Raw genomic sequence first — 13,191 nt, 5'->3', positions numbered from 1 at the left:
TTAAGAAGACTGTCTACTAATGGAATTCCTGGCCTGGAGAGGATGTTGCTGTCAAAGGAATGGATTCATTTTTTTATTAAAAGGTAAGACTCTTGGATTCTTATTGGACTCTCCTCTCTGTTCTGAGTAATAAATTTTTTTTATTGTTGACAAATATTTATTCACCACCAGGGTTATATTTAATTAAGTCTGAGTTATTTTATGGTTTTGTTTTGTTTTTTTTTGAGATGGAATTTTGCTGTCCTTGCCCAGGCTGAAATGCAATGGTGCGATCTCGATTCCATGCAATGTCTGCCTCCTGGGTTCAAGCGATTCTCCTGCCTCAGCCTCCCGAGGAGCTGGCATTACAGGCATGTGCCACTATGCCTGTCTAATTTTGTATTTTTAGTAGAGTTGGGGTTTGTCTATGTTTGTCAGACTGGTCTTGAACTCCCGACCTCGGGTGATCTGCCTGCCTCAGCCTCCCAAAGTGCTGGGATTACAGGTGTGAGCCACTGCACCGGGCCTATTTTAGGTATTTTTATCTTCCACTTTTTAATTTATCTGGGTCCAACATTGAGTAAGTCATGCCAGTGTTAGCTTTTAAAACGTGAAGACTGCCCTCACCTGACTGGCACGCAATTGACATTTTCTTTCACAGTTTTCTGCTGCTTTTGCTAAAGAAAATAGTATCCATGTCTTGTTTTTAAGCCTGAGATTTTAAAGCCTATGTGGGAATAAATGATTTTTATAGATGTGTAGAGGAAGATAGTCTTGAATGCAATGTGATATTAACGGATCCCATTTAAGATTATTGTAATATGTTTCAAAGACCTGTGGGTTGCAAAGTTACCAGTTTATTTGTGAGGACACATCCTCCACGAAGTACCTGATGAGACCATTTGCAATTATTATTTTGTTTGGTTAATGTATAGAAACCTCAAAAGAAGATTTAGCTGTGCTCAAGCATCCCGATTGTCTTTTCTTTTCTTAATTAATTAATTAATTAATTTTTTTTTTCCCTTCTGAGATGGAGACTTGGTCTTTCACTTAGGCTTAGAGTACAGTGGCATGATGTTCGCTCCCTGCAATCTCTGCCTCCTGGGTTCAGGCAATTCTCCTGCCTCAGCCTCCTGAGTATCTAGGATTACAGGCATCTGCCATCACACTTGGCTAATTTTTGTATTTTTAGTAGAGACGGGGGTTTCACCATGTTGGTCAGGCTAGTCTCGAACTCCTGACCTCAAGATCTGCCTACCTCGGCCTCCCAAAGTGCTGGGATTACAGGTGTGAGCCATGGTGCCCAGTCTGTCTTTTCTTTTCACACCCACCCTTGGTGATGAAATGTTAAATATGTACTAGTGGATATTACTTTGCTGAATATTGCCTAGTGAATATTAAGTATTTATTCTTACCTTTCAGAGATGAACTTATGAATTCAACGTGTGAAGATTTACAACTTGATAAATCAGCTTTGTGAGGTAGGTCTTCAGTCTTTAGTCAGGTTAGAAGATTATGTGAAGTAACGTTTAACATTAATTTCTTTTAATGGTAGCTTTCACATGAAATAATATGCCTCTAAGTATTAATTATGTGCCAGGACAGGAGAATTCATGTTTTCAAAATTCTCATACTCTCTAGAACAAACTCATTTTCTTTTTATTAACCCATTTTTAAATACGTGTAAATACTACATTTTGGGTAGACAAAACTGAAAGAACAGTATTTGTCCTACTTTTGAGATGTAAGATTAATGTGGCGTAATGCATCGAACAGGTTATTATTGAAGTCTACACCAGTCAGCTGAACAAGCATTCATCAAATGTCCATGATACTCAGGACATAAGAAGTTTTTTTTACTAGTATGGAGCTGTGCATATTATCTTTTAATTAGATGATTTAGTTAGATATGTTTTTAAAGAAATAGAAATATAATTGATTTTCTTGTTTTGGCTCTGGAGTGGAGTGGGGACGAAACAGAATGGAATCACACTGTTTGCAATTACTAAAATGGAAGAAGGATTGCAGCAAGATCATATCCCTAGTCTCCCCATAGCAAATGTCATGTGCTAGCTGTTTTGTGTGTGTGTGTGTGTGTGTGTGTGTTTTAAGATGGAGTTTTGTTCTGTCACCCATGCTGGAGTGCAGTGGTGTGATCTCAGCTCATGGCAAGCTCACCTCCTGGGTCCAAGCAATTCTCCCTGCCTTAGCCTCCTGAGTAGCTGGGATTACAGGCCCCTGCCACCACGCCTGCCTAATTTTTGTATTTGTAGTAGCGTTGGGGTTTCACCATGTTGACCAGGCTGGCCTCGAACTCCTGACCTCAGGAGATTCACCGGCCTCAGCCTCCCAAAGTGCTGGGATTATGGGTGTAAGTCACTGCACTTGGATTTAATGGGATATTTCACTGCAGACTTTGATAAACAGAATATTAGCATTTATGGTGTTCTTTTTATTTTACTCATACTATTTTTCTTTGGACTCAATTACAATAATAGAATTAAAGATCAAAGTATGAAAGTTAAAGACCAATACAGATTTAATAATTATTCTTTTCTACATATTGTGTTTAAATGACATCCTTTTTTCTTTTTGTTCTTACAGCTCCAACTGTAAAAGCCAACGGTCCGGGGATGATCCCATACTGTTTTTTCCAGTCTCATGTTGAAGATTTTTATGTAGAAGTTCTTCCCAAAGGAATGTTTTTTTTTTGAGACAGAGTTTTCACTCTTGTCGCCCAGGCTGGAGTGCAATGGCGTGACCTTGGCTCACTGCAACCTCTGCCTCCTGGGTTCAAGTGACTCTTCTGCCTTAGCCTCCCGAGTTGCTGGGATTACAGGTGCCCAGCACCATGCCAGGCTAATTTTTGTATTTTTAGTGCAGATGGGGTTTCGCCATGTTGGCCAGGCCGGTCTCGAACTCCTGACCTCAGGTGATCTTCCTGCCTCAGCCTCCCAAAGTGCTGGGATTAGAGGCGTGAACCCATGCCCGGCCAGAAATTTTTTTTTTAAGAAGGCTGTCTACTAGTGGAGTTCCTGGCCTGAGAGGATATTACTTTCCAAGGAAAGGATTTCTTTCATTATTTAAGGGTAAGATTCCTGGATTCTTACTGGACTCTTAATCTCTGTTCTGAGTAATCCATCTTTTTTATTGTTGACCAATAGTCATTCACCACTAGGGTTGTATTTAATGAAATCTGAGTTATTTTATGGCTTTTTTTTTTCTTTTGAGACCGAGTTTTGCTCTCATTGCCCTGGCTTGAGGGCAATGGTGTGATCTCAGGTCATCACATTCGCTGCCTTCTGGGTTCAAGCTGTTCTCCTGCTCGGCCTCCTGAGTAGCTGGGTTTACAGGCATGTGCCACCATGCCCAGCTAATTGTTTGTATTTTTAGTAGAGATGGTGTTTCACCAGGTTGACCAGGCTGGTCTCGAACTCCTGACCTTGGGTGATCCACCCGCCTCGTCCTCCCAAAGTGCTAGGATTACGGCACTTTAATCCTAGCACCGTGCCCAGCCTGGGCCTGCTTCTTTCATTCTCTTTTTCTTTTTTTTTTCATTAGCAGTTTAAAATTGGTGACTTATTCAGACACAAGCAAAAGAATATTAGCTCAGCTTTGGAAATAGGTGTGAGCCCATGTATGATTTTCCTAGTTTCTCCTCCCCCTTCGCTTTTTGCTCTCTTGTTAGAATGTTAATTGTTTTCTCTCTTTCAATCTTTTTTCCCCATTTCTTTTTTTTTTTTTTTTTTTTTGAGACGGAGTCTCGCTCTGTCACCCAGGCTGGAGTGCAGTGGCCGGATCTCAGCTCACTGCAAGCTCCACCTCCCGGGTTTACACCATTCTCCTGCCTCAGCCTCCCGAGTAGCTGGGACTACAGGCGCCTGCCAGCTCGCCCGGCTAAGTTTTTGTATTTTTAGTAGAGATGGGGTTTCACTGTGTTAGCCAGGATGGTCTCGATCTCCTGACCTCGTGATCCGCCCGTCTCGGCCTCCCAAAGTGCTGGGATTACAGGCTTGAGCCACCGCGACCGGCTTCCCCATTTCTTTGGCAGACATTTTTATTTGTCTTGGAAGAGTAGGCGAAGAGCTGTTTTTAGGACTCTTTGAAAGGGTACAGTATGGATGACAGTCTTGGCTAATGGTAACCAGATCCAGGGAGCCGGGGTCAGTGTGAGCTGGAATCAGTTCAAATTAGCAAAGCACTGGTACTCATTGGCAGGAATACAAGTGACCGCAAATTGTTCAACACATCTGGAAAGGGATACTGACATCATCTTCAGAATCTGTGGGGAATACACATAGCCCGTAAGACACATTCCTCTTTGACCCTATAAAGATTCTTTGAAGAATAATACCCTTAGCAATTTTCTAGCCAGCTTGCCTGCTTATTTATCTTTGAGGACAACATGCCTCGTGGAGCTCCACAGGCCCCAGAGGATTCTGCATTTGAAAGTGCTGAAGCTGAGAGACTGGGTCTTGGTGGACCCCAAGAGGTCTGCTTTTCCTCTACTCATTGTTCCTTTTTTTTCCCGGCAACTGGCATTGCTGTTTAAATGGGTTGTTCTTTGCCGTTTAAGTTGTTTGGTAGTGGTGTGTCAGGATTTGGGTTTTCTGAATACTTTCCCAGCTGGTGACTTGAGTGGTGGTTGGGGAGGAGCTGTTTTAGGGCTGTTCTGGAGCTATTGAGTTAGGTATATGGATACTCACAGCTCGTCTGTTGAGGAGAATGCTGTTCTCATTGTGCTGCCTTTGGTGGTGCTGTGTGTCGCCCTTTAGATGTAGGTGGAGGTGAGTTGGGGCAGTTAATGAGATCTTTTTTTTTAGGTGCTTTTGATAAAGTAGCCTGCACTACAGGATTCATTGTGACTTTTTTCCTTAACCTGCGCGTATTTCTCTGCTAGCCTTTGCTCTCTTTCTCATGCCTTTGATTTTCCCAGCACCTCTTGGTTGAATTTACATAAGTGCTCTGCTGTGGTTTAAGTGTGTCCCCCAAAGTTGATGTGCTGGAAACTCAATCCTCAATGCAACAGTTGGGATGTGGGGCCTAATAAGAGAGCCCTCAGGAATGAGTTAATGTTGTTATTATGGTAATAGATAAGTAATCACAGAGTGGTCTTATTATAAAAGAGAGTTCAGCCCCTTTTGCCCTCTTGCTGTCTTGCACTCTGTTGTCCTTCTGCCTTCTGTCGTGGGATGATGCAGCAAGAAGATCCCTACTAGATGCAGGCCCCTCAACCTTGGATTTCATAGCATCCAGAACTACAAGAAATAAAGTTTCTTCCTTTCCCCTTTTCCTTTCCTTTCCTTTCTGTTCTGTTCTGTTCCGTTCCATTCCATTCCTTTCCATTCCCGTCGCTTCCCTTCCCTTCCCTTCCCTTCCCTGTTCTTCCGTTCTCTTCCCTTCCCCTCCCTTCCTCTCTCTCCCCCTCCCACCTTCCTTCCCTTCCTCCTTCCCTCTTTCCCTTCCTTCTCTTCCTTCCCTTCCCTTCCTAACCTTCCTCCCCTTCCTCCTTCCCGCCTTCCCTTTTTCCCTCCTTCCCTCCCTTCCTTCCCTTCCCTTCCCTTCCCTCCCTCCCTCCCTCCCTCCCTCCCTCCCTCCCTTCCTTCCTTCCTTTTTTCCTTCTCATAAATTATGCAGTCTGTGGCATTCTTTTATAGCAGCATGAAATGGACAAAGACCGACTCCATTTTCAAGAGCAAGCCCTTTTGTAGTTTCTGAGCCAATTATGACTACAAAGGAAGTTCTGTAGGTAGCCTCAGATCCACCACCTAGGAAGCATGCTACCAAACAGTCCTAGCATCTAGGATTCAATCAAGTGCTGGGCAACATGATACCTCTGCAATTTAGCACCTCCCTATATACCTCCAGTTAGCTCAGCCCATCAGGGCTAAAACTACCCCTCATATCCTAGTGTCTCTTGTAGGCAGAAGCCTTGCCTGAACCCCAAGCTGCTTGGCTCACATTCTGTCTTGTGCTTTTTTTGTAGGGGGTTCAAACATACACAAAAGAAATAGGATGAACCTCCACGTACCCAACCCTCCGATTAAGCAGTTACCTCCATTTTTCCAGATTTGTTTCATCTACTTTCATCTCCCTAAAAATTTATGTTTGTAAGGGAAAAACTGAATAAATAGCTCCACGCTACCTCTCATTTTAAGTCACTTTTCAGAGTAGTAAGTTAGTGACCTAGTAACCTTCCCTCTAGTGACCAATAGATTTTTTTTCTGAATATCATCATGAACTCATAGATTATTGTTTGCATTTGATGTATTTCAGGCCATTGTTGTCTTTATTGTTTTGGATGCTTACATTGTCTCATCGAGGTTAATAATTATCTCTTCAAGTTGACGCTCCTGTCTTTTTGATGTGATCCTGTTGGACTTTGATGACTTCCTTGCTTTCTGTCAAAAAAGATGTTCCAGGATCAATATACTGTACCATACATGGAGTCAGCCATTTCTCTAGGGGGCCTTAATTCCTGTTAGTAGAGAACACAGTTTGGGGTCTTGGACTGAATGACTTTTGTGAACCTCCTCTTCTGAGACTACAGCCTGCATCCCTGCATATAACCCATTTGGAGCTCTTGCTGGGCACCAGCAGATCTCCTGAAACTGCTATATAGTTCTGCCTCACTCTTACAAAGATTCATCTCTTGAGAGTTTTGTGCTCTGTCCCCAGATATAGTCTTTCTGGTTCTGAAGCTTTTGTTTCAGTCCCCCTGAATTCCACCAGCCCTATGCATGCCATACCTTGGATTGCTAACCCAACCCCAGTGGAGCCTCTTTGGTTAGAAGAGTTGCCACACCCCGTGCCTAGTACTCTGGTAAACAAGGTTCTACCTGGGCTTAGGTTAACTTTTGCTCCTTTGGGCCCTGTGTTCTACCAGCATTTCATTTATCTGAAACTCCCCCCTCACCTCCAGACCTTAATTGTTCTTTAATGGTTTACTGCTGCTTCCTGGGTTCTCAAGAACCCAGTTCAGGAGTTTCTGTTTTAGTTTGAGATCTTACAGGCCTGTCTCATCAGGTTGGTGTCAGCCCAGCTAGGATTAGGCAGAATTGGGTGGGGGTTGTAGTGCATTTTTGGCCCAGCATGTACCTGTCTGACTAATAATGTGTCTTTTCTTTCCTGTTGCAATTCATGGGCCTTAGCATCTTCTGAATGGTGTTTAGTAGGTCATCCTGTTGATTTCCTGCTAGGGAGTAGCATACTCTGGCTCTGTACCATTGGCCAAGGGACTTAAGGATAGATGACAGGCTGCAGTTTTGTTAAATGGAACAATATGAAGAGATGGCATTTTGGCAGCAGGGCCTATTTGAATGGTTGGTCCTTTGTCCCTGTGTTGATATAGGCAGATCCTTGACGGGAATTTGGAATGATCCCAAATATTGTAGATCACTGGTACATCAAGTTATCCTCAAGGCTGTCTTTCTAACAGTCTTGAATGATATTTTGTGAATTTTTGGAGATTCTCTGTGTAGGGTTTAATCGTTTAGTTTTTTTAGTCGTGCCTGTTTAGTTTCTTTGCAAAGAAATAAGAAATCTGAAAGAGATGGCAGGCATTAGGGAAAAAAGCCAGGAGCCTTGTTCCCCCACCCTCTACTTAGGTTCTGGAACTGTACTCATAGGTGAGTAGTGAGGAGCTGGGCCCAAGCACATTAATCCTAGATGTAGCTCTGCTTTGCGCTCGCTCCAGTACTTGTATCAAATTCACTTCAAGTCACTCAGAGTAGTATGTAGAGGAGTCATTCAGGAGCGTGCTTATACTTCATTATATCAAATGGGAGATCCTGTAATTTATAGCCTATTATTTCTGGAGTCTGGAGATGGCTCTGCATAAGCTTTGCTGAAGCAGATTTTATTACATTAGAAGCGAACCTAGCTGGCTGCATCCTACACTGGAAGCTTTTAGATGCTAATAAGGAGGTCACAGAACGTAAAGGTCACAGAATGACTCTGGAATCCATTCCCTGCCAAGAAAGAATAATGATGCTCTAGGTTGGCCTCTTTTCGTTTCCCTTTGATTTTGAGTATTAAATTATCTCCTCACTTCCCAGCTGAACAGTTTGGGAGTCTCTATTCCCTAGAAAGACTCTGGTCACATGCCCATCAGATTAAATTAGGTGACAACTCTTTGACCTTAATGAATGTTGAAGGATTTCAAAGGGCTAATGGAAATTCTTCTAGAAGTAATTCCAACCTCTGCCTTTTCTGGGTTCAAGTGATTTTCCTGCCTCAGCCTCCGGAGTAGCTGGGATTACAGGCGTCTACCACCACGCCCAGCTAATTTTTGTAGTTTTAGTAGAGGCGGGGTTTCACCATGTTGGCCAGGTTTGACCTCAGATGATCCATCCGCCTCGGCCTCCCAAAGTGCTGAGATTACAGGCGTGAGCCACCGCGCCTGGTTAAACTCCAGTTTTTCGTGTTCCCTGCATAGGTCAAGGTCTTAGGGAGTGATTCATTCTAGCAGAACTCCCTGGATTTTAAGGCAGGTGTTCCATATATTAATTGACAAAGGAGGCATATTTCTCCCCTGGTAACCTGAAGATTTAGGTTGTTTTCCCAGGGACTCTGTTTTCACTGTGAGGGTTCTTGGAAACTAAGCAGAGGATGAGGAAAAGGCTGTGAACAAGCTTGCTGGTCTCTCCCTGTCCTATAAAAGAGCATACTTCTTCTGTAACCAGAAGACCCTTTTGATTAGTCAAGGCTGGGCAGACTGAGATGGGGGTGTGTGTGTTTGTGTGTGTGTGTGTGTGTCTGTGTGTGTGTGTGTGTGTGTGTGTGTTGAGACAGGGTCTCACTCTGTCACCCAGGCTGGAGTTCTGTGGTGAGATCAGAGCTCACTGCAGCTTCTACTTCCTGGGCTCAAGCGATCCTCCTATTTCAGCCTCCAGAGTAGCGTGGAGTATAGGAATGTGTTACCACACCCAGCTCATTTCCTAATTTTTTGTAGAGATGAGGTTTCACTGTGTTGCCCAGGCTGGTCTTGAACTCCTGGCCTCATGGGATCCTCCTGCCTTTGTCTCCCAGTGGCTGGCATTATAGGTATGAGCCACCTCACCTGACCTGCAATGATTTTTCAACAATATACTTTCTCTTTTACAGAGCCACTTAAGCTAAAGATTCCCTTGAGAACAAGTACTGTCCTGTGGTTTCATGGCCTTTCTTCCATTTGTGGTTCTTGCCAAGTGGAATTTCAATGACATCTTATCAAGATGGATAAACCCAAGTTTCCCAGTGCTGGAATAGAGAAAATGGATGGACAAGTAAGTCCCACTCAGCACCCATAGCCCAGGCATGGGGACCTCAACACACCTGAGCCCCAGACGTCACCTTTCATTGTGAGTAGCTCTGAGATGACACTTCTGGTTGGTAAGTGCCTCCTGGCAATAGTTTATATAACAGCAAGTGAAGGAATAAATAGTCACCAAAACGTTTTCTGTCCCCAACTCCAGCATTAATTGGATTAGATAGTTATTTTATGAAAAATTTTCCTATGCCACAGTCCTGACCATATCTTCAAGTGAACAGAAAAATTCTATTAAAAAGTGAACCTTCTGTCTCACTCTGTTGCCCTGACTGGACTGCAGTAGTGCAATTATGGCTCACTGCAGCCTCAACCTCCTGGGTTCAAGCAGTCCTCCTGCCTCAACCTCACAGGTAGCTGGGACTACAGGTGCTTGTCACCGCACCTCACTAATTTTCCCATTTTTTAAATATTTGGATTCCACAGGACTGACTTCGAAAACTTGAGTAGGCATGGATTTTGGTATACACAGAAATGGGGTAGCTGGAACTAATCCCCCCATATGCCAAGGGACAAATTGTATCTGTTTTTACAATTATACTGTAGGATACATTATGTTCCATGACAATGGTAATTTTTAATGACAATTTTTAATTGAGTGAAATTACCATAAAAATAATAATTTGCTGAGCTGTTACTAGGTGCCTATAAGTACCACAGATTTTTTAACTTCCCCATATCTCTTCCTTATTTCACTTAACCACTCTATCTTAAATTACTCATGCTTGCTTCAGTGGCACATGTACTTAAGTTGGAACAATAGGCCTCTGTGAAAGAATGACATGCAAATTTGTGAAGCATTCCATATTTTTTAAAAAATGAGAAAAAAATTACTCCCAGATTTTCACTGTGTTTGTGCATATCACCTTTTGTTTAGGTTGAATTATATCCAAAGATGATATTTCCGGAAGTGAGATTACTGTGAGTGACAGGGTATGAGCATTCTTATTACCCTTGATGTAAATTGCCAAGCTTTCAGGCATGGTGGCTGTCAGCCTATAATTCCAGCACTTTGGGAGGCTGAGGTGGGAGGATTGCTTGAGGCCAGGAGTTGGAGGAGGCAGTATAATGAGTAACTGTCTGTATTATTTTAAAAAAATGTCCAAGCTTTATCCTGGAAGGTTTATATACAATTTAAACACCAGTGATAGTACAAGAAAATGGCCATTTCACTGCACTTTCACTGGCACAGGTATTATAATTTAACAAGTTACTTTCTGTGTGATAAATAAAAGACTTCATATTACTTTGTCACCTTTTTTTTTTTTTTTTTTTTTTTTTTGAGACATAGTCTCGCTCTGTCGCCCAGGCTCTAGTACAGTGGTATGATCTTGGCTCACTGCAACCTCTGCCTCCCAGGTTCAAGCAATTCTGCCTCAGCCTCCTGAGTAGCTGAGATTGCAGGCACACACCACCACGCCTGGCTAATTTTTGTATTTTTAGTAGAGATGGGGTTTCACCGTATTGATCAGGCTGGTCGCAAACTCCTGACCTCGTGATCTACCCGCCTCGGCCTCCCAAAGTGCTGGATTACAGGCGTGAGCCACGTACCCAGCCTATTTGTCACACGTTTTATCTTTCCTTGTGTTAGCTTCTTAGCTTTCTTTCTTTATTGTCCCTTTTTTTTTTTTCTTTTTTTGAGATGAAGTCTCGCTCTGTCTCCCAGGCTTGAGTGTAGTGGCACAGTCTCAACTCACTGTAGTTTTGACCTCCTGGTCTCAGGTGATCCTTCCACCTCAGTACTTGGGTTTATGGGCACATGCCACTATGCCTGGCCAGTTTTTTTTTAATTTTTAGTAGAGACGAGGTCTTGCTTTGTTTCTTAGGCTGGTCTGGGACTCCTGGCCTCAAGCGATCCCCCCACCACCCCCTCCCAAAATACTAGTATTATAAGTGTGAGCCACCATGCCTGGGCTGTCCATGTCTTTTCCATTTATTTATGGAATTAATTTGTCTTTTACTAATGCGATGATCTGTTTAATCTTTTATTAAATTATAAAAACAGTAAATACTTTTAAATAAATAAGTGAAAAATTTCCTTCAGTCTTTAGACCCATAGTCTTATCTCAGGAAATAATTGCTATTGAGAAAATGGGCCATATCCTTCAAGACACATAGATGGTGATTGAACATCACTTCACATTTTCATATTTCGTGGACATTTGTGCCAATACCTATTGATCTATCTTAATCCTTTTCATGGTTGCATAATATTTTCTTATATAGATGTATCACAGTTTACTCATCAGCTGCTGTAGGCACTTAGGCTCCTTCTAATATTTGCTTTGAGTTCTTTATATAATTAAAAATTAACCCCCTCAGCCAGGTGTGAGGTCACACCTCTGTGGTGTTACAGGCAGGTCACACCTGTAATCTCAGCACTTTGGAAGGTTGAGGTGGGAGAACTGCCTGAGTGTGGGAGATCACCACCAGCCTGGTCAACATAGCGACACTTTGTCTCTACTAAAAATTAAAAAAATATTGAGCTACACATTGCACTGTACACCTATAGTCCCAGCTACTGGGGAGGCTAAGACTGGAGGATCACTTGAGCCTAGGAGGGTGAGGCTGCAGTAAGCTATGATCACACCACTGCACTTTAGCTTTGGTAAGAGCAAGACTGTTTCTTAAATAAAATAAAAATTAGATGGGAATATTGCTCGAGCCCTGGAGGTTGAGGCTTCAGCTAACTGTGATTGCACCACTGCAGTCCAGCCTAGGCGATAGAGCAAGACCCTTTTTCTAAAAATAAAATAAAAAGTAACCTTCTGTTATATTTCCCAGTAACACTTTCCCTCCTATGTTTCTGCTGGAAGCCCTTGCATTTTGTTTGTTTTTCACATACCATTTAAAACTTTTAAGTACTGATGTCTGTCTGTGTCATCCCTCTTGTTTCTTTTCTTTTTTTTTTTTTTTTAAAAGAATGTGTTTTTGTCACTCCAGCTGGATCTACCATGAAAGACTTCTGAATCCAGGAAGAGAGACTGACTGGGCAACATGTTATCCAGGTACGAAAAGACTTGGACTATAACTCAGAAATAATCAAGTAATAGTGCATGCATCAAGTGCAATGGGAAGCTCTTCTGGAGGGTGAGAGAAGCTTCCAGTTAAGGTGACATTGAAGCCAGGTCCTGAAAGATGAGGAAGAGTTGTATGAGAGTGGGGAGGGAAGAGGGACGTGGAGGGATGAGGAATGGGCTGGGATGGGATGGAGTGAGCAGCCCAGGCAGGGAAACCAGCACTGTACAGACCTGGACAATGAAGATGGCACATTTTGTTCAGGGAATGGTGAATTAAGTGTGGCAGGAATGCTTTGTAGAGACAGTAATTTGCTTGTATGGAATTTTGCCCGAGACCTCATTACAGTTTCTAAGTTTTTGTGTTATCATGCATCACTCTCCTTGTCAAAGAGTGTGATGATCACAATAACATCAAGCATAGTATTTCATTAATTCTCACAAAAATAGGTAGGTGCCACAGTTATCCCCATTTTATGCATGAAATGATGAAGACTTGGGGTTAATGAGCGATTTGCCCAAGCTCACATGGATATTAAGACTGAGTCAAATGTTAGGTCTGGTCTGACTTTAATGCTTGCCTTGTTCATGAGCACCATGCATTGTCTCTCCTATGCAGTTAAGCAGGTAGACAGGTGAGAGAAGAACTCATGTTTTTCTCTACTCACACACTTCTAACCAAATGTATGTGTGGAGTTTCTACACCAGTTCTCCAACTCTCTGGATACCAACTGCGTATTCCACAATTCCATTCCAACACTACCTGGGGTTAGTGCAGACCTCACAGGTTAGGGGCTCAGTCCCACAAGACCACCCTTACTTCAGATGCCAATGGCAAGTCCTAGGTTGTCACCTGTATTTCGACCAACCAGTTAGAAATCAGGGTTT

The 13,191-nt window shown here is 42.7% G+C and overlaps 1 long non-coding RNA gene across 1 annotated transcript; it reads left to right on the top strand.

Annotated features, from left to right (window-relative positions):
- Nucleotides 1-1,399: 1,399 nt before the first annotated feature.
- Nucleotides 1,400-9,387, top strand: LOC106997411 (uncharacterized). Its single transcript, XR_013415340.1, has 3 exons — nucleotides 1,400-1,460; nucleotides 2,584-3,068; nucleotides 9,085-9,387. It is a non-coding gene; the product is annotated as an uncharacterized LOC106997411 (long non-coding RNA).
- The last annotated feature ends 3,804 nt before the right edge of the window (nucleotides 9,388-13,191 follow it).

The sequence above is a fragment of the Macaca mulatta genome, chromosome 3, assembly GCF_049350105.2.
Source record: "Macaca mulatta isolate MMU2019108-1 chromosome 3, T2T-MMU8v2.0, whole genome shotgun sequence".
Lineage (NCBI taxonomy): Eukaryota > Metazoa > Chordata > Mammalia > Primates > Cercopithecidae > Macaca > Macaca mulatta.
Note: the sequence above shows the minus strand (reverse complement) of the source record. Positions and strands in the feature narration are given on the sequence as shown.